This window comes from Canis lupus, chromosome 38, assembly GCF_048164855.1.
Source record: "Canis lupus baileyi chromosome 38, mCanLup2.hap1, whole genome shotgun sequence".
In the NCBI taxonomy this organism is placed as follows: Eukaryota; Metazoa; Chordata; class Mammalia; order Carnivora; family Canidae; genus Canis; species Canis lupus.
Window position 1 is genome coordinate 8,830,798 of NC_132875.1, and position 8,945 is coordinate 8,839,742.

Consider the following 8,945-nt stretch of genomic DNA (forward strand, 5'->3'; position numbering starts at 1 on the left):
ATGCCAATTGCAAGTTCAGGGAGTCATCTGTGCTTCTGACTGGCCACAGATTGGATGTTGCTGTAACCTCCTCCTTACTTTCAATTAATTTCCTACAGTGACTCACAGGATTTAGAGATACATTTTACTGTGAAGGGATGTATCAGGCAAAGTATGTGGAATGAGTGAGGAGCCTCCAAGCCCTCTCCAAGTGTGCCACTCTCCCCAAATGTCCATGTGCTCACCAACCTGGAAACTCTCCAAATCCTATCCTTTGGGTTTGTATGGAGGTTTCACTACATTGGCACAATTAATTAAATCATTGGCCATTGGCAATTGATTTCACTTCCAGCCCTCTCCCCTCCCCAGGGTGAAAGGGTGGGCCTGAAAGTTCCACCTCTCTAATCACATGGTTGGTTTTTCTGGCAACCAGCCCTAACTTCACACGTGGTGTCCTCGAAGTCACCTCATTAACATTACAAAAGACATAAGACTTCTTTACACTCTCATCTCTTAGGAAATTCCAATGGTTTAAGGAGGAGCTCTTTGCCAGAAATGGAAATGAAGAACAGTATATATATATATATTCATTTCTTATGATAAATCGCAATATCACAATCTTCTTTCTCTATGCAACTTTAGAATGATCACTTAAAGCCTTTCATTAAAAATGTCTTATGCTTTTATTGAGGTCCAGTGTGAGGGTTACTTCAGGGAAGGTCAGGAAGACCCGTGTTTCTTCTCATTGTTCCAAGGGTGCAACCCCCTTTGTAGGCCGGGGGATAGCCAGATGTCACCATTCATAACCTATCACCCTATACTGTGTTGGTCCCCCAAAAAGTTAGAGATGCTCTTATGGACAGAAAATGGAGGGGCTAATTTATAGTCAGAGTTGAGCTGGTAATTGTTTTGGTAGGTACTGTAGGACCTAAAGGGAGTACAAACCATGTTACAGGCAAGGCCTTTCCAGGATTTAAGTAATGAGCCATTTGAGCATACTACCAAAGATGGTTGTGAATTTTCCAGAAACTTTCTAAATACATAGACCAGCACTTTGCATGGTTTGATTTGCATCTTGGCATGACATAAGAAGCTCCACCAGTTGACCCCTCAGATATGAAGATAGGTTAAGCTCTTTCTGCTTATATATTATCAGCAGAAAAAAAAGCCATATAAAAGGTGACAAAGAGTGACAATGCCCAAAGTAGTTTCCCATCAGTGTCTCATTTTTGTCTTCAGAACCTCATTATCACCAGCAAATGAAGAAATTGGGTTCGACGGAATTTCACTTGATCCAGGTCACAAGGCTGCCCTAGAGTGATGGACTCACACTCAAGGCTCCTGATTCCAGTCTCATATCCATTGGCTTTGCCATTCTGAGCCCCCCTACCAGGGAGGGTCAGCAGTGATCAGAAGTTGTCTCATCTCCCAGAAATACTGGGAGAAGAGACCACTGTACACAAACTGGTCTATAAGATTTTAACATATTTGATGTAGAACCTAAAAATTCAGCTTCTCATACAAATTATTTTTTTACATTTCTGTTTTGTTTTCCAAGCAAATAGTTATTGAACTCTTATTTACTCAATTATTTCCTGACTCTTCTGAGTGGAGCACAGTGCTGGATGCCCTGACACAAGGTAGATGTGGACCACTGCACAGAAGGATGGGTGCTTGGCTTTCAGTTGGGATCCGCTTGCACTTGGACAGAGAAAAAGTGTGGCCGGACAGTTAGACTTAGTTTGTGTCACGGTCAAAGGGAGAACTCAAGCCTTGACATTCAGGATAGCATGAAAAGCAGAGAAGCACCACACCGACCCGAAGCCAAAGACTGGACAGCCAAGTAGGCTTTAGCCACTGAGTTAGACTGAACCCATGTTGCTCTGACCCTAACATGAGACTCAAGTCAGTGATCCCCAAGACCTATTTGGTTAAAATGTCTTTTAAAGTGGGACTAGCCCACGACATCCATTCTGCTTCCTCAGCATGGAGCGGGTTCTCCCCTTAATTATTGGTGCCTGATGGTATTGCCTTGTTCTACAGAAGTGTGTGTGTGTGTGAAAGAGAGAGAGAGAAATGGATGACCTCTCATTGGGAAGTCCAGTCTCTGCATTTCCTCCAATCCCAGGGCCTGAGCACCACAGAGAGTTCCAAGATTCATCCTTGACTCTAGAGTCCTCATAAATATCATATGTACTTTGAAATGTGTAGTTGCTGCTTTATAATAAACAGAAATAGAAGGATTGTGTAGGAGAGTAATGAAAAAGAAGATTCGAAAGATAAAGTTTGGGCCAAAGTATAAAGACCCAGTATGATGGGCCAAAGGAAGGTTTTAGGAAACTTTTTTTCTTTTGCAATCTATCTGGATGTTTAGCCTCTTGTAAACCAAAGATATATGTAGCTGACTACTCTTCAGCCAAAGATTTTGATAGCATTGAAGTGTTGTTTTTGTACATTCGCCACAATTTATGCAAGGAATGCATTCCCCAAAGGTTGTGTTCGAGTCACATGTTGCAAATCAAATCATATTTTACATGTACTCAGAGACCTTGCTATTGAAAAGAAACAAACCCTTGTAAGCAGTTTATCTACTATGTGCATATCTCAGTGTGTCTATGTGAGTGTGTGTGTATGTACATATATAACCACTTTGTCTTGGCTTAAAATTGTGGTTTACTCATCCACTAAATTTATCATTTTTTAAACTCTTGCTTTTCTGTCCTCTCCAATAAGTTAATAACCGCCTGAGAGAGTGAAGAAATACGGCCCTGAGTATCTGCCTAATAGTCAGACGGGAAGAACCAGTTCATTGTCACTTACTTCGTGCCCACCACAAGCTACGCGAGGTGTAAAAATGCCTAAAGAAAGTGTGTTTTATGTTCAAGGGTCTAAGAGGGAGGAGAGAAAGAACTGCCTGGAATCTCCCCAGATGTCTGTGTGGAATATTGTTTGTCTGTTTTGAAGGACACGGGGAGCTGGTGAGATGGGAAAGGGGAGGGAGAGGCTGTTTGAGGCCATGTCTGTGACAGGAGGAGAAGGAGGAGGAGGAAGAGGAGGGAGAAGAGGGAGAGGGGAAGGGGAGGAGGGGGAGAAGGAGGGGGGAAGTGGAGGAGGGGGAGGAGGAGGGGAGGAGGAAAGGGAGGAGGAGGAGGGGGAGGAGGAGAAGGGGGAGGAGGAGAAGGGGAAGGAGGAGAAGGGGAAGGAGGAGGGGGAGGAGGAGAAGAGGAAGGAGGAGGAGGGGGAGGAGGAGAAGGGGAAGGAGGAGGAGGGGGAGGAAGAGAAGGGGGAGGAGGAGAAGGGGGAGGAGGAGAAGGAGGAGGAGGGGGAGGAGGAGAAGGGGGAGGAAAGGAGGAAGGGGAAGAGGGGGAGGAGGAGGGGGAGGAGGAGAAGGGGGAGGAAAGGAGGAAGGGGAAGAGGGGGAGGAGGAGGGGGAGGAGGAGGAGGAGGAGACGGCTAAATCCAGCTCCAGAAACTCCTCCACAGATCAAAGAGCCTTTTGGCTGAAGCAATGCTCCTGGACTTTCTGGACCACTCAGCTCAGCCAGACCAAAATGAGCCTGTTGCTTGAATGACCCCCCTGCTTGCTCCCACGTCCCCACTTGGCTGGTTGGCAGGGACCTTACTCCCACGGAGAAGCACCACTCACATTTGCACCCAGGAGCCATCTGTTGGCTTTCCAGCTGGCACCTGCTGGCTGGGACCTTCTCGGAATAGTTTTCTGGTCACCCTGAACCCGAACAAGCCCTTTAACCGGCTCCCGGCTCAAGGCCCTTTGTCCCAAGACCCACAGTTCTGGGATGACCCGTCCCGGGGCAGAGATTAGCGCTGTGCCAGGGTGATAAGGGGGCTGCGGGGGGTGAGGGGGGCCGGCACCCCCACCTGCCCCACTGCGTGCTCACGGCCTCCCTCCCCACACAAATTCACCATCCATCGCACATCCTGACCCGCTGGGCACATGGGGCGTCTGTCTGATAATAAGTGTACAACTGGGGCTGGGTTTGTCGACCCTGAAACGCAGGCATACCAAGTCTGAGGGTGTATTTATGTGGTTTAAATATGCATTTAATGCAGCCCAAATGATAAGAATTTCCGTTCATCATCTAAAATTCTGTCTATGAGTTTGACCACTTTTTTTCGCAATTGCCAGACTGTGGATTGCTGGGCTGACACTTCTTGGGAGTAACCCGTTCCCCAAAGACAGGATTTTCTTCTCCTTCCCAAATCCAGAGTACCCTTGTGGGGGTTAGGGAAACCACAGTAAGAACCTCAAGATCTAGGGAAAAAGCAAATGGGGCGAGGAGTGACTTTGAGGGGTGATTTATTCTTTGTCTTTTGCAAATGTGCTCTTGGCATCAAACCATCAGAGTTTGAGGACAATGACATATGAAGAGGAGCGGGACTCCATGCACCAAGCAGAGATGAAAGTAACCGAAATGTCCCCCTGGAGTCACTTGTACGGTCATCTTCCCTTCCAGATAGTCGTTCCACCACTGGCGCTCATTCAGATCGGTCCCCCTGAGATTTCCCTACTTAAAGCCACTTCTACCAGTATTGTATAAGAAAGGAGTCTGACCTTTTAAGAATTCCCATATGATCTCACACAATTCATAGGAAAGATCATAAAAATGTCTGCTTTTGATTTTATTTAAAATTTTTATTTGTATTTATTGAATGCTTACTAAGCGCCAGGCCTTGTAATGAGGATTTTGTAAACTTTATCTTGTTTGATTAATCTGCAACGCAACCCCTCTCAGATCTGTATTTTCATTTCCATTTCCCAGAGGAGGTAACTGAACCTCAGTGTGGTAGACGTGCCCAGTTTTTTGTCTGGCTCTGCCCTCCTTCCTTTGTGCACCAGCCTTTCTTCCACTCTGAAGGCTCCTAGGGTTTAAATCCCAGCCCTGTCCAATCACAGAACCACACAGATAGGCACGGGACTAAGACAGGCCAGTTGGAATCTCCATCCTGAGAACTTAGGATTCTGAGTGGATGTACATTCCAGAACCCAAGGGCAGTTATGGTGGAGTTTTCAGAGCCCAGTCCCGAGAGGCAAGAGGCTCCATGTCATTGCCAGGGTCCCAGGAACTGCACTAGATGTTATCCTTCCTAGGGCCTGCACTCCAGCTCTTCCCTTGGATTCTAGGAATGATCCCATTCCCTCTCAACAAATTCATTTGGGGAGTGCTTACGTTAGCCAGAGCTGGTTTCTATTCCTTGTAGCCCAAGAGCAGCAACTGACACACTTGAGAGTGTCCAGTCATAGCTCAGATCTCACAGGTACTGAGCGGCAAAGTGGGGATTTTCACGGGGCCTGTATGACCACCGAATTCCACAAGTAGCCATGAGTTGTGCTGATTCATTTACCCCGTGCCTCCTTCACCTCACAGCTTTTATAGCTCTTGTACCAACAGGTTTTGTGATTTTTGCTTTTCTGTTTAAAATGTTGGCCAGTTTCTAACTAGTCCATCATCTCAGCCAATATCAGCGTTGTTTTGTTTTCTTCCTTAATTTTTGCCAGAAAGCACCTTAGTAATACTAGTTCTATAATGTTGGATGAGTTACCTCACCTACCTGGGCGTCTGCCTCCTTAACCATTTATGACATAAAAGGGTGATGGGAGGGATCCTGGGTGGCTCAGCAGTGGTTGGGCGTCTGCCTTCGGCTCAGGGCGTGATCCTGGAGTCCCAGGATCGAGTCCCACATTGGGCTCCCTGCATGGAGCCTGCTTCTCCCTCTGCCTATATCTCTGCCTCTCTCTCTCTGTGTCTTTCATGAATAAATAAATAGATAAAATCTTTAAAAAGGGGGGGGGCAGAGGGAAAGTCATATAATGACAGGGAACCTGCAAAGGAGGAAGGATGCCAATAATTGGAGGGTCTTCTCCACTTAGCAGAGGTGATAGAGATGGCCAGGTGAGCTTCCAGTTGCTACGATGCAGCCAAACTACCCAGAGGCCTCAGGGAAGATGATCCACGGCCTTGAGGATGATGGGGGACAACTGAGTTTAATCATTTTTCAAACTTCCGTTCACATTCTCAAGTCAAGCTTTCCTGAGCATGCACCTCCCAACATAGTTCATTATTTTTGTAAATAATACAGTTACTACTGAACCATTATGTCATGTTATAAAACATACACAAAAAATAAAATTCAAAAGAATACATTTAAAAGCATGAATATGTTATCATATTTCATTTCTGCATCTGCACGGTTAGGGTACCCACATCTACTTTGAGCACCACAGACTTAGGGGGTCCAGAGACAGAAATCCTTGTAATAAGTCTAGATAAATTCCCTTGGATTATGATGTTGATGAAGGATTTTTTTAAAGGCCTCCCTTATCCCTGGAGTCTGCATAAAAAAATAATGTTCATGTTGCTAATTTAGCACATGAATGAATTCAATTTTTTAATTGAATTGAATTTTTTAAATTTATTTTTAATTTAATTATATTCCTATCAAATTGTGACATTCTTCGGGTGCCTGGGTGGCTCAGTCAGTTAAGCAAGCATCTGCTTTTGGTTCAGGTCATGATCCCGGGACGCTCTGCATTTGGCTCCCTTTTCTCTCTGCCACTCCTCTGCCCCCACTGGTGTGCACGCTCTCTCTCTCTCTCTCTCTCTCTCTCTCTCTCTCGATCAAATAAATAAATAACATCTTTTTTAAAAAAAATTGTGACATTCTTATGGGCAGGAGCTATGTCACACTTACCTTTGCGTTCCCAATGTGTGGCCCTAACACAGTGATGTGACACAAGGACGTGCCCAATGAACAGTGTTCAATTTAATAGAACACTGCCCCTTGGGTAACCTTCCTTCCAGAGTTGCCAGGCCACACATCTGCACTCCTTCATGTTGCTCGGGCAGGTGCTGCTGAGGAGGCCCTTGGAGCATTTGGCTACGGTTCCAAGCCCAGCAGCTCTGCTCTGAGCCCAGTGCTTTGCTCATCAACAGCCAATAATCAACACGTTTAAAACAAACCAAATACAGAGAAAGAAGGAAATCTCTAAAATAGCAATATATTAAAAGCTAGCTTTGCCTTTCGATGCAATCTCTCTCTGTTGGAAGAACAGGCAAGGTTTCCAATATGGACCTTCTGAGTTTAATGGAAAAGACACTCCTACGTGTCTCTGGGTTCTCCCCGGGAGCTCTTATGAAAGAACCCAACATGACATCAGGATCCCTCCATGGTGAGTTACATTTCTTGGGTCTGTAGTTCTTTGGTTCTGGAGGCATTTAGATTTCACAATCAACGTCTTTAATTGTGCTCAGGTCAGGAAATCACACACATGTTTCTCAGTGTCTCTAATCCCTCGACTCTATATTATTAGTTTATGAAGGCGTAGGTTGCATCTCACATTTTTGTGAGATTATGCAATTCAGTCTTCCTTGGCATCCCAGAAGAAGCCTGGGAAAACTCACAATTTCAAGCTTTTCTCTTTCCCTGAGGAGGAAGTGGAGCTCCATTCCTTTGTCTCTGCTCTTTCGCCCCCATGGAGGACAGAGCTGCAGAGGAGGACAGTGGACCAAGTAAGGTGCAGCCCTCACCTCCTTGGGGAGGGAGCTCACTAAGGGGGGAGGAGGGCTATTCCCCCCCCCCCCCCCCCCCCCCCCCGCGCATTGACAAATGATGAAACGAAGGAGTATCAGCCCACATCCCCTGCCTGGTGAATGAGGTAGAGCAACATGCAGCAGGAAGGAAGAGAAAGAGACAAAGTGAGCCTGCAGAAATCAAGGAAAGAAACATGCCCAAGCTGCCATCCTTCACCGAGCAAGTTATTGAACCTGACATAGAGGCTATTTCTTTTGAGATGGGATCTTAGTCCTAAATCCAGAAGGCTCTCTTCATGGACCCTCCAGCCCAGCCCTACGAAGGCCAACAGGACAGCTCCAGAGGATTTATTCACCTCTCCTCCAGCTCAAATGCTGCCTCAGCTGTTTGTGGCGGGCACTTTCAGATGCAAATACAATGTTGGTCACTCGATGCTAATCTCAGTTGCCATTCTGGTTGCTCCTCTGTCCAGGAGAGAACAGCAAGGCCACTGCCACCGTGCAACGTGCAATGATGCAATGTCACGTCTCCGTGCCCACTGCACTTAAAAAGATAAAAAGAAAGAAAGAAAGAAAGAAAGAAAGAAAGAAAGAAAGAAAGAAAGAAAGAAAGAAAGAAAAAGAGAAAGAAAGAAAGAAAAAAGTCCTGATAGCATTTCCCCCTCCAACAGAGCCAATTAGTTATGGGCTTTCTTTTGGCTCAATGCTATTCAGTGGAAACCAACCAAACGGAACCCGCAACCCTTCCCCTCCCTGCAATTCCCCAAGAAATTCACAATGCACGCACCAAGGGAGCGTCTTGCCTGGGTTGGATTTTTCTCTCTGAATCTGTGGGCAAAATATTACTGTAGCATTTGCGTTCCTGAGCTCTCCTGTCCCTCTCCACGGAAGACATTGCCTCCTTCCTTCTGAGCCTGGAAGCCAAGAAAATGTTCGCCCTTGAAATGTTTGCAGTTCTCTCCTTGCACTGGGCTTGGTCCCCATCGTGGCCAGATTTGCAACATGAGATTGAGTGGTCTTCAGGGCTGTCAGTAAAATAATATCACCCCTTTGTGGAGGGGTGACAGGCCATACAAAGAGTGCGGCTCATTTTATCTGCTCACGCTGGTTGCCAACTTTGTAAAAACACAATTGAAATATTTTCCCACAGCATATATGCTAATTGAAGAAAATGTATTAAACATAGAGAGGCCAGACTTAAAGGTAACCACCAATCACACTTGATGTGTACATCTTGCTTCTTTTTTCCCCCCTGTACATTTTCTTTTTGACCCAAAAAGAAATGACTGTGCGATGTACTGCTTTTTTACTAGACAAGATATACTGTATATTGTTCACATCAGATACTGTTCTGAAAATTCGTGTATAAAGGGTTTTTATGGCTATTTTGTAATTTACTTAACCAATCCCCAATTC

At 45.6% G+C, this 8,945-nt stretch overlaps 1 long non-coding RNA gene across 2 annotated transcripts; it reads right to left on the reverse strand.

The window, feature by feature from the left end:
• Window positions 1-4,612: 4,612 nt before the first annotated feature.
• Window positions 4,613-8,614, reverse strand: LOC140626690 (uncharacterized). 2 transcript variants are annotated; one of them, XR_012025735.1, is made up of 3 exons: window positions 8,317-8,614; window positions 7,886-8,073; window positions 4,613-7,484 (listed from the first exon to the last, which is right to left on the reverse strand). It is a non-coding gene; the product is annotated as an uncharacterized lncRNA (long non-coding RNA). The 2 variants fall into 2 exon arrangements; XR_012025734.1 differs by having other exon boundaries at window positions 7,886-8,068; window positions 8,317-8,609.
• Between the last annotated feature and the right edge of the window lie 331 nt (window positions 8,615-8,945).